The sequence below is a fragment of the Physeter macrocephalus genome, chromosome 5 (assembly GCF_002837175.3).
Source record: "Physeter macrocephalus isolate SW-GA chromosome 5, ASM283717v5, whole genome shotgun sequence".
Lineage (NCBI taxonomy): Eukaryota > Metazoa > Chordata > Mammalia > Artiodactyla > Physeteridae > Physeter > Physeter macrocephalus.
This window is the reverse complement of record NC_041218.1, coordinates 24,892,172-24,905,006: the sequence shown is the minus strand read 5'-3', so window position 1 is coordinate 24,905,006 and position 12,835 is coordinate 24,892,172. Positions and strand designations below refer to the sequence as shown.

Here is a 12,835-nt window from a genome sequence, read left to right as displayed (position 1 = left end):
GCCCGCGTACCACAAAAAACAAAAAAAAGGAGTTGGGAATGTGAGATGGAAAAGTTAAAGGATGTATTATTACCTGGTTACCACTGTGGGGATCTGGATCTCTATAGGGGACCCTCAGGGAACTATAAAAAGTCTACCTTGGAATTGTCCTTCTAAATGACAGGAGTCTGGGGCATTTATTTGCCAACTTCTTACTCCATTGGTTGAGGGTTCTGTCCAATGCATTAATTCTCCCACTCTGTCTACACTAGAACATGCTCCCATGACTTTGGAGAAAGTCCTAAGCATTTAAATCCTTAACAAGTTCCCAGTTGATGCTAATGCTGCTGGTCCTGGCACCACACTCTGAGAAGTCTCCAAAGAAAAGTCTCATGGGTGCCCACAATTCAGTCTGTCTTTGAAGTAGCCCAAGGCAACTGCCCCGCCCTCCCTTCTGTACTGGCTCATACCTGTGAATATCCACCTCCACCCACAAAGCCATTAGAAGGACGCTCACCACTCATGCCCCTGTGGTGGTACCCACCTCAAGAAAGCCAATGTCTCTATTCTCCTGATACTCCTGAACCACTCTCTCAAGGTTCCAGGACCAACTCAGGGTCCCACTGTGTCAGCTGGGGTCCTAAGCAGATTCTAGATATACCTAGAATCTTACAAAGTTTTATAGAGCAACTTGCATTCTGTCAGGTCAAACCCAAGCAAGGGACCAAAAACAAAAGATATCATGTCACACCTTCATTAATTCTAGTCTCCTCTCTTCTCCAAAGCTCTATCCCCAACCAGACCCCCCTCCCATATTCAAGACAAGATTTCTCAAAAATAACAAAAAGTAGAAATTGACTTGGGAGGAAGATTGAAACACTAACATCTGAGCTCCTGAACTCAGCCTGTGAAAATCCCTATGTTTGCTTCTGTCCTTTTGTTTCTATTTTTGTTTTTTTTAATGTTTTCAATGTTTTCTGTTTTTTTGTTTTTGTTTTTTTAATTGAAGTATAGTTGATCTACAATGTTGTGTTAATTTCTGCTGTACAGCAAAGTGATTCAGTTATACATATATAGACATTGTTTTTTGAATATTCTTTTCCATTGTGGTTTATCATAGGCTATTGAATATAGTTCTCTGTTCTATACAGCAGGACCTTGTTGTTTATCCATTCTATATATAGTAGCTCACATCTGCTAACCACCTCTTCTTTATCCATTCCTCCGTCGACGGACATTTAGGTTGTTTCCATGTCTTGGATACTGTGAACAGTGCTCCTATGAACTACAGGGGTGCATGTATCTTTTTCAATTAGAGTTTTGTCTAGATATATGCCCAGGAGTGGGGTTGCTGGATCATATGGTAATTTTATTTTTAGTTTTCTGCAGAACCTCCATACTGTTTTCCATAGTGGCTGACCAACTTACATTCCCACCAACAGTGTAGGAGGGTTCCCTTTTCTCCACATCCTCATCAGCATTTGTTATCTGTAGACTTTTTAATGATGGCCATTCTGACCAGTGTGAGGTGGTACCTCACTGTAGTTTTGATTTGCATTTCTCTAATGATTAGCGATGTTGAGCATCTTTTCATGTGCCTATTGGCTGTTTGTATTTCTTCTTTGGAGAAATGTGTATTTAGGTCTTCTGCCCATTTTTTGATTGGGTTGTTTGTTTTTTTGTTGTTGAGTTGTATGAGCTGTTTGTATAGTTTGAAAATTAAGCCCTTGTCAGTCACATTGTTTGCAAATATTTTCTCCCATTCTGTAGGTTGTCTTTTCATTTTGTTTATGGTTTCCTTTGATGTGTAAAAGCTTTTAAATTTGATTATATCCCATTTGTTTATTTGTCTGTTTTTGTTTTTGTGGGAAAGTGTTGGATATATCTATTACCTTAACTGTGGTGATGGTACCAGTTCGCTTATGTCCAAACTCATCAAATTGTACACATTAGGGCTTCCCTGGTGGCACAGTGGTTAAGAATCTGCCTGCCATTGCAGTGGACATAGGTTCAAGCCCCGGTCCAGGAAGATTCCACATGCTGCAGAGCAACTAAGCCCATGTGCCACAACTACTGAGCCTGTACTCTAGAGCCCGCAAGCCACAACTACTGAGCCCATGTGCCACAACTACTGAAGCCCGCACACCTAGAGCCTGTGCTCTGCAACAAGAGAAGCCACCACAATGAGAAGCCCCTGCTCGCCACAACTAGAGAAAGCTTGTGTGCAACAATGAACACCCAATGCAGCCAAAAATAAATAAATAAATTTATTTTTTTTAAATTTGTACACATTAAATATGTGCAATTCTTCATTTGTCAAGTATACCTCAATAAGGCTGTTTGTAAAATTTCCCTTATTTGTAATATATAATAGCACAGAAACATTGATCCTTTTCCTCTAAACTTTGAGAAATCTCTGGTGCAAACTTTTGCATGATCATGGTATCGGTTATCTATTGCTATGTAACAAACCAGCCCAAGGCTCAGTGGCTTAAAACAACAAACATGAATCATTACATCATCAGTTCCACTGTACTTAACTACTTTTGAGTTGATTTTGAAATCTATAGGCACAGTCTTCATGTATCTAGTAAAAAAGAGTAGTGGATTATTATGTGTTGAATTGTGCTCTCCCAAAGAATATATGTGGTATACTCCAATAAAGATATGTTGGATACTACCTAAGGAGACAAAAGACCTATACTCCGAAAACTATAAGATGCTGATGAAAGAAATCAAAGAAGACACAAACAGATAGAAAGATATACCATGTTCTTGGACTGGAAGAATAAATACTGTCAAAATGACTATACTACCCAAGACAATCTACAGATTCAATGACATCTCTATCAAATTACCAATGGCATTTTTCACAGAACTAGAACAAAGAATATTAAAATTTGTATGAAGACACAAAAGACCCCGAATAGCCAAAGCAATCTTGAGAAAGAAAAACAGAGCTGGAGGAATGAGGCTCCCTGACTTCAGACTATCCTACAAAGCTATAGTCATCAAAACAGTATGGTATTGGCACAAAAATAGAAATATAGATCAATGGAACAGGATAGAAAGCCCAGAAATAAACCCACACACCTCTGGTCAATTAATCTATGATAAAGGAGGCAAGAGTATACAATGGTGGAAAGACAGTCTCTTCAACAAGTGGTGCTGGGACAACTGGACAGCTACATGTAAGAAAATGAAATTAGATCATTCTTTAAGACCATACACAAAAATAAACTAAAAATGGATTAAAGACCTAAATGTGAGACCAGACACTATAAAACTCCTAGAGGAAAACAAAGGCAGAACACTTTCTGACATAAATTGCAGCAGTATCTTTTCTGACCCATCTCCCAGAGTAATGGAAATAAAAACAAAAATAAACAAACGGGGCTTAACTAAACTCAAAAGCTTTTGTACAGCAAAGGAAACCATAAACAAAACGAAAAGACAACCCATAGATTGGGAGAAAATATTTGCAAATGATGTGACCGACAAAGGATTAGTCTCCAAAATTTACAAATAGCTCGTTCAGCTTAATATCACCAAAACAAACAACCCAATCAAAGAATGGGCAGAAGACCTAAATAGACATTTTTTCAAGGAAGACATACAGATGGCCAAGAGGCACACGAAAAGATGTTCAACATCGCTAATGTTGAATGATTAGGGACATGCAAATCAAAACTACAATAAGATATTACCTCACACCAGTCAGAAAGGTTATCATCCAAAATCCGCAAACTATGAATGCTGGAGAGGATGTGGAGAGAAGGGAACTTTCCTACACTGTTGGTAGGAATGTCAATTGGTACAGCCACTATGGAGAACAGTATGGAGGTTCCTTAAAAAACTAAAAAATAGAACTACCATATGACCCTGCAAGCCCACTCCTGGGCTTATATCCGGAGAAGAATATGGTCCGAAAGGATACATGCACCCCAATGTTGATTGCAGCACTGTTTACAATAGCCAAGACATGGAAGCAACCTAAATGTCCATCGACAGAGGAATGGATAAAGAAGATGCGGTACATATATACAATGGAATATTACTCAGCCATAAAAAAGAATGAAATAATGCCATTTGCAGCAACATGGATGGACCGAGAGATTGTCATACTGAGTGAAGTAAGTCAGACAGAGAAAGAGAAATATCATATGCTATCGCTTATATGTGGAATCTAAGAAGAAATGATACAAATGAACGTATTTACAAAACAGAAACAGACTCACAGACTTAGAGAACGAACTTATGGTTACCAGGGGGGAAGAGTGGGGGAAGGGATAGTTAGGGAGTTTGGGATCATGGGATTGACATGTACATACTGCTATATTTAAAAAGGATAACCAACAAGGACCTACTGTATAGCACAGGGAACTCTGCTCAATGTTATGCAGCAGCCTGGATGGGAGGGGAGTCTGCGGGAGAATGGATACATGTATATGTATGGCTGAGTCTCTTTGCTGTGCACCTGAAACTATCACAACATTGTTAATTGGCTATACTCCAATATAAAATAAAAAGTTAAAAAAATTCAAAAATCAATCAATTAATTAATTAATTAATTTTCAAAAGAAGATATGTTGGAGTCCTAGATCCCAGGTCTTAACTCCCAGTACCTAAGAATGTTATCTTATTTGGAGATAGGGTCTTTATGGAAGTTAAAGTTAAAATGAGGTCATTAGGGTTGGCCCTAATCCAACTTGATTGGTGTACTTATAAAAAAGGGGAAATTTGAGCACAGAGACAGACAGGCCTAGAAGGAAGATGATATGAAGAGACATGCAGGCAGGGAAAAGATGACTATCTACAAGCCTTTGGGAAAATCAAGAACTCATTGCTAAGTACATTTACTCACAGAAAGTTTCTTTTCTTGAGAAAAAAATGAAATTACTGAGAAAAAAATGAGTGAGAAAATATCTACAATTTTGCAATAGATAAAGTTGTTCAACACTTCAAAGACCAATTTAAAACAATCACATCTTGCTACAGATCTCACCTCCATGAAATACCACCTCAACTTGACAAACTACCAATTCCAATGGGGCTGATTTAGCCTTAAAACCTGCTGATTCAATGAAGGAAGTGTGAGAACCAAGTGGGATTATTTCAAGAATAAACTAAAACATTTGCTATCAAAGGTAAATGCAGCTGAAATAGAATTCGCATTATAAAAAAGTCAAAACAATTTTAAGAAGAAAAAATAAAAAATAAAATGCAATATTATTTAGCTTGTTACCATAATATTTTGAAACTTTATAACTGTCAGAGTAATGCTCATGACATTTCCTGGTCTGTTAACTGACAAGCATTTTATTACCTATGGGGGAAAAAAAAAACAACTTTAAGCTCTTAACTATAAAATGCAGGCAAAAGAATGGCAGGATGAGTAGGATTTAGACAGGGAAGAGCAGGGCAGCAGGCTGGGGTGGGGACAGTTTCCCAGGGAGGTGAAGCATCATGTGCAAAGCATCACAACAGATATTTCTTGAGCCTGTGTTTGTATTTTACATAAATGGAATCATACAATATGTTAAAAAAATGCAGGCAAGCCATATATCTTCTAGATATATAAACTATTTCAGCTAAGTGAAGAGTCTATCCAAATTTCAGCTAGCTTTCCTCTGGGTCTGTTACACATAGGTCTGAACTTTCACAAAGACCTTGTAACAGGCTAACATTTCTTACAAACTTCAGGAAAAAAAAATTTTTTTAACACTAAATGTATGACCAGTGAAGAAATATAATGTGATGAAAATTTAATAGGCAAGGGGATTTTTACATTTAACTCATCAGTGGTACTACCTATTGTATTAAAGAAAATCACTGATTCAGATTAAGAAGATGCTTGGTTGTGTTGGGGCTTATGTATTTGTCATCCGTTCTTTAATGGAGACGTTTACTCAGTAAATTAATATGTTGGAAACATTTTTAGAAAACAGTATTTAACCCATTTAAAAGAGAAAAACTATTATGAAAAATCTAAGCATGCCCATTTCCATATAAATAAATGTGAACATTATGTAAAACTAATTATAAATCAATTTTTTAGCTGTTCATCAAAGCAGGTCCACAGAAATCTCTAACTGAAAAAATTCCAAGCAATTCCTTTTAGGCATTGTTTGAGCTATTACAGATGTTTGAAAATAACAAAACTAAATTTAAAATATTCATAATAATAAACAAGACAAAAAAGACAACCCTCAGAATGGGAAAAAATATTTTCAAATGAAGCAACTGATAAGGGATTAATCTCCAAAATATACAAACAGCTCATGAGCTCAATGTCAAAAAAACAAACAACTCAATCCAAAAATGGGCAGAAGAGCTAAGTAGACATTTCTCCAAAGAAGTGATACAGATGGCCAAGAGGCTCATGAAAAGATGCTCAACATCACTAATTATTAGAGAAATGCAAATCACAACTACAATGAGGTATCACCTCACACTGGTCAGAATGGCCATCATCAAAACATCTACAAACAATAAAAGCTGGAGAGGGTGTGGAGAAAAGGGAACACTCTTGCACTGTTGGTGGGAATGTAAATTGATACAGTCACTGTGGAGAACAGTATGGAGGTTCCTTAAAAAACTAAAAGTAGAACTACCATGTGACCCAGCCATCCCACTACTGGGCATATACCCTGAGAAAACCATAATTCAAAAAGACACATGCACCCCAATGTTCATTGCAGCACTATTTACAATAGCCAGAACACGGAAGCAACATGAATGTCCACTGACAGATGAATGGATAAAGAAGATGTGGTACCTATATACAATGGACTATTACTCAGCTGTAAAAAGGAATGAAACTGGGTCATTTGTAGAGATGTGGATGGACCTAGAGACTGTCATACAGAGTGAAGCAAGTCAGAAAGAGAAAAACAAATATCGTATATTAATGCATATATGTGGAATCTAGAAAAATGGTACAGATGAACCTATTTTCAGAGCAGAAATACAGACACATACGTAGAGAGCAAACGTATGGACACCATGGGGGGAAGAAGGGGGTGGGATGAATTGGGAGATTGGGATTGACATATATACACCACTACGTATAAAATAGATAACTAATGAGAACCTGCTGTATAGCACAGGGAACTCTCTACTCAGTGCTCTGTGGTGACCTAAATGGAAAGGAAGAACCTGCTGTATAGCACAGGGAACTCTCTACTCAGTGCTCTGTGGTGACCTAAATGGAAAGGAAATCCAAAAAGGAGGGGATATATGTATACATATAGCAGATTCACTTCACTGTACAGCAGAAACTAACACAACATTGTAAAGCAACAATACTCCAATTTTTTTTTAAAAAAAGCATTCCTGCCCACACGCAAAAAATATTCGGGACTTCCCTGGTGGCGCAGTGGTTAAGACTCCACCCTCCCAACACAGGGGGCCCATGTTCGATCCCTGGTGAGGGAACAAGATGCTACATGTCGCAACTAAGAGTTCACATGCCACAACTAAGGAGCTAGCAAGCCACAACTAGGAGCCTGCCTGCTGCAACTAAGACCCGGTGCAACCAAATAAATTAATTAAATAAATATGTTTTAAAAATATTCATAATGAAGGCTTTTTACTAATTCCAACTGAGCTTTCCCCACTCTTCCTTCCAGAAGTGACTTTGTTCTGCAGCTTTGGATGGGACTGGATTGAGGGAATAGATAAGAATTATCCACTTTGAAAGTCAGATTTGGGAGATAAAGAATGAATAGGTAATTTATTTTTCAAAAAACGAACCAAGTATAAGACTGTTAGAAGTATTAGGCAAAGAGATTCTTTTACATTCATCTAGAATTGTTGTTCTTAATCCCAAGGGGAATTTAAATATGATAAGATAGGCCATTTTCCCCACCTGGCTAGCTCCAAGGAGGTTGCCCCTCTCTGACAAATAACAGGGGAAATACCCAACACAGAACCCTTGCCTGTTATTATCTCAGTAGACAGTAACTTCTAGAGAGTGAGGATTAGTTCTTTCTCCTATTCAAACTAACTACTTCTTGCACAGTGCTGTGCACATCATAGGAATTCCTCAAAAGTTCGGTGAATTCCATTGAAAAACTAAGATTATTCGCTAACCTTAGCTTCTCCAATGTCAAAGTATAAAGACAGAATCAGATAAGAGCACTGAATTCTAAATTAATTCAGTAAGAGTCATAAATTATGAAGTGCTTCCACCAATATATGGTTAAGTAAGGGGACCTACTTTTAAAATGACTTAGTTATTAAAAGACAAAAATAACACAAATGTCATAGAATTTTCAAAGGAGCTTTATAATTTGTGTAACTTGCTAGAATTGGGGTTATCAAATTTAATATGAACAGCTTTCATCAAATTTGTGTTTAATGAATGCAGTTGCGAAATGGGCAAATCCAATATACTGCAAACAGCCCAACTCTTACTTCGTTCCACAGATATGATTTACCCTTAACAGCCAGAAGCATCACTTCAAATAGTTTGTGTTATGGCAGAATGGATTATGTTGTATTCATTCTACCTACAGGAAGGAAGCTAGCATCCATAATAGCAGCATTCAACTGTGTGTTACCAAGCACAACCCAGCAGAATGTTTACAACATAAAATGTGAAGATATTTAAAACATAAATTTTGTAGGTTGTGGCAGACCAGAGACTTCTCTCTTTCTACTAAAGGGCTAAAGGGATATATTTTTGATTCAAGTCTTTCAAATCCTAGTACCTGAGATCAGCTAGAAAACTTACCCAGGACTGTGGAAAAATGTGTCAGCCTCTGCTTTGTACTCCTAAGACTCAACTCACCATTTCTATAAACATGTACACGCACAGGCATGGACATTTCTACAAAGAGCAAATTTATCATTCATTTAACGTGGAGGATGTGTCTGCATTTGAGAATGTAATGGACATTCACATTTCTTCCTCCAGATAAATGTGTACTACGCAGCAAAGCTCCAGTTGAGAGGGCTATAAGTTCTAGTTCTCCTTTTTAATATTTCACTCCCAAGAAAATTCTCCATCACATATAAGCAATTTCTAAAATATTCGCAATCTAAGGAGGTTTCCAGATCTACCTGGAAAAATGAACAATTGCATACCAGTTTGACAGACAGTATACAAGAATTAGATCAGAGGGTAAAACTCACAGCATTCCAATGCAAAGAGGTTTCAAGGTCATTCAGACGTCCAAGTTCAAATCTCAGTTCTGAAAAAAAAACTAGCTGTCTGATCTTAGACAACTTAATCTTGCTAAACCTCGTTTCCCTCATGTGAAAAATGGGGATAAAAATAGGACTGCTGTGGGAGTTGAAGTTTACACACACACCACACATGCCAAGTCTCCAGCACAATCCCACAGATCAGGCACTCCATGATATGTAGCTGTACATGCATAATATCATGTGGACACTCTATAGCTGTCCCTACATCCTATTTCCCACATTAAACAGGCATTATCTGCTCATGTTCTCTCCTCCTTTCTGCATTATGGGCCATCACAGGCAGAAGCTGTGTCATATTCAATTCTGTAACTGCAGGATCTAACACACGCCTGGCATATTGCATAAACCAGTCAACTGCTACTTATGTTTGGCGAGAGCAGCTGGCTCCTCATATATGTTAACATATTTTATCAAGTAAGTCAAATGAAAAATGAAGTGCTCATTCTTAACCTATTAAACTTTCTCCCTCTGTTTTTGTTAAATTTACATAGGTGGACTCTTATTTAGCGGTAACAATCAGCTGCTGATTTTCTATTTAAAATGTGAAACTTGAAGTTCCCCCATTGTTTTACCATTGTGGGGTTCATCTGGGTACCAGTCCAAAAATTTAATTTGCTTTGTTATTAAAAAATATATACTAGCCCAGCCCGCTCCCCGCCGGATGTGGCTGGAGCTTGAGGCGCGCAGGGCCTGAGACACCACAGACCCGGGACCCAGAGCAGCGCAGAGGCAGTGAATAACAGCTCTTCAAGTCTGCAATAAAAAATGGCCTCCAATAAAACTACATTGCAAAAAATGGGAAAGAAACAGAATGCAAAGAGTAAAAAAGTCGAAGAGGCAGAACCCGAAGAATTTGTGGTAGAAAAAGTACTGGACCGATGTGTAGTGAATGGGAAGGTGGAGTGTTTCCTAAAGTGGAAGGGATTTACAGATGCAGAGAATACTTGGGAATCCGAAGAAAACTGAGATTGTCCAGAGTTGACTGAAGCATTTCTTAATTCTCAAAAAGCTGGTAAAGAAAAAGATGGAACAAAAAGAAAATCTTTATTTGACAGTGAATCTGATGATAGCAAATCAAAGAAGAAGAGAGATGCTGCTGATAAACCAAGAGGTTTAGCCAGAGGGCTCGACTCAGAGCGAATAACTGGTGCCACAGACAGTAGTGGAGAATTCATGTTTCTCAGGAAATGGAAAGATTCAGATGAGGCGGACTTGGTGATGGCAAAGGAGGCAAATATGAAGTGTCCTCAAATTGTAATTGCTTTTTATGAAGAGAGACTAACTTGGCATTCTTGTCCAGAAGATGAAACTCAATGATTGTCTGCATTGCTTTATATATATATATATACACATATATATATATAAACATATATATATATATAAACATATATATATGTATATACATATATATATATATAAAATCTGGGTCTTGTTTTTTTGATTTATTAGTGTGAAGAAATAACTACATTCTAATGAAAACCAAGTTTGATATGTTCGTTTTGAAGTAGTATTGGGGAAGTTGTTGGGTTTTGGGGGTTTTTTGGGGGGGGCTTTGCTTTTTGTTTTTTTTGCATCTGTCGCACTGGTTACTTTGAACAAATAAAACCTTTCTGAAGTTGCTTCCTTTAGCAGAAAAGAACATTTGATACCACGGTATATTATTTCCTCTACATTAGAGAACAGCTTTTCTAAATGTTGGGGAAAATCTCCATAGTCATTACTCAATCAGAATTTAGAATTTGCATTTAACTCATATATGCCTAAGGACCATTCTGGGTTTTTTTGTATGTGTATACATAAAATACATATGTAAATGGTTTGGGGGTTGTTTGGTTATTGTTTAAATACATTTCCCAAAACAAAAACAGCCTGTCACAACCATGGATAAGCCCATGTTTCTGGGATTCTATCATTTTGAGCAATATAAGAAATCACTTCAACTTAAATTGAAAATTTAAGTCTTAACCTTTCAAATTAAATAATTTTGTAATTAATTAGACAAATTAATGTAAACAATTTAAATTGGATAATTTTTTAAAGCAGCCCATCAGAATCTGCATCCATATTTACTGTCATATAAATGCAGTTTTATATGCAAAACCCCTGAAAGGAAAATTTTATCACTGTCAACAAATGACACCCAAATGAAAAAACTAGAAAAATTCTGGTATGTTTTAATTAGCCAAGCAAGACTTAGTTAAATGGACATTTAAAGCTTCCTTTTGGCAAACCATTCCTTTATAAGAAGTTGAAATCCCTGTGCTGTATTTACTGAAAGACTGTGATACATGGAATGTCTCAGACTTGTTAATGGAAACCTAATCAGATGGTTAGAGATGTTGGCAATTTAGGATCTGCAGGAATAAATGAGTGAACAAATTTTCTAATCCAAACTTGACCTGCATGTTTTTTCAAACTTTACCCCAACCCATTCCTTACACGTAGGCTCAATCTTCTCAGTATTTTGGGTTACTGGTTCAGCAGAAGCCAGGAAAAACAATAACTTTGTAGTAATCAGAATGTTATTCAACTGTATATTGTTTACTTTATGGTAAATAGTGGTGAACAGTGGTCAATAAATAGTTTTATATTCAAAAAAAATACTAACAGAATTGTAGGTCTTGAACACAGGTGAGTTTCTTTTTTTGATTCAAAATGAAACAAACTTTCTGGGTAAAAACTTAAATAGCTGATTTCTGCCTAGTGGAAAGATTCCCTGTTTACAGTTCTTTGCTAAAAAGGAAAGATATGAAAATATGTTTGCCAGATTGTAAGCCCATAGGAAAGTTACAGATTAGAGTTTGCACTAATTGCTCAAGCTCATTTCTTTTTCAAAAAGGAGATCCTAATTTTTAACGACTTGACAAGATTACAGCAACCTATTTGGTACCACTCAGATTATTTTCATATTTCCTCTTTTTCTTGCTCCAACTGGTGGCCAGTCTCAGTCAGAAGTCTAAGCAGCACCTCCAGTCTCCTCTCCACAAAGTGTGCCAGAAACAAGTTGCACAGAAGAGGTGCCACCACCCTTAATATGAACTTTTGTGATACCCTCAGTCCACAACTGCAAAGCTCTCCTTCAATTTACCTTTTCCAAACAAATAAACCATGTAATCAAATTCCACCCCACCCCCCCAACCTCACATCCATTCTCCTTCTGATACATTTTTCTCTTTGTTTTTTATTTGTTTGTTTGTTTTTAATATAATGAGTCCCATATACCCAGAGTCATCCCTCAGTATCCTTGGGGAATTTGTTCCAGGACCTCTGTGGATACCAAAATCTGTGGATGCTCAAGTCCCTTATATAAATGGCGTAGTACAGTCAGCCCTCCATATTCCTGGGTTCTGCATCTGCGGATTCAACCAAATGAATTGAATTGTTGTTGGTGGAACTGGCCGATGCAGAAGCAGTGGGGGCAGAGGGTCCACTGCTTTTCCTACTCACTGGATCTAGTAGAGCATCAAATAAGTAAGCAACCTGCAGAAGCTTTATGTTCCCTGCAGGGGGCCTGAAACCTGTGTTTTCACAAGCCCTCCACGTAGTCCTGACATGGGCCCAAGGTTGGAAACCTCTGCTCCAGCCCTTCAGGATGGAGCCCACGCTGGCAGATATTTTTTATGACTTTTCGTTTTTATAGACA

General features: G+C 37.4%; 1 protein-coding gene and 1 pseudogene across 2 annotated transcripts in view; one reads left to right on the top strand and one right to left on the bottom strand.

Annotated features, from left to right (window-relative positions):
- Positions 1-12,835, bottom strand: part of GRM8 (glutamate metabotropic receptor 8) — a 773,539-nt gene that overhangs the window by 665,273 nt on the left and 95,431 nt on the right. The window lies entirely within an intron of this gene.
- LOC102991049 (chromobox protein homolog 3-like) lies at positions 9,925-10,524 on the top strand (annotated as a pseudogene).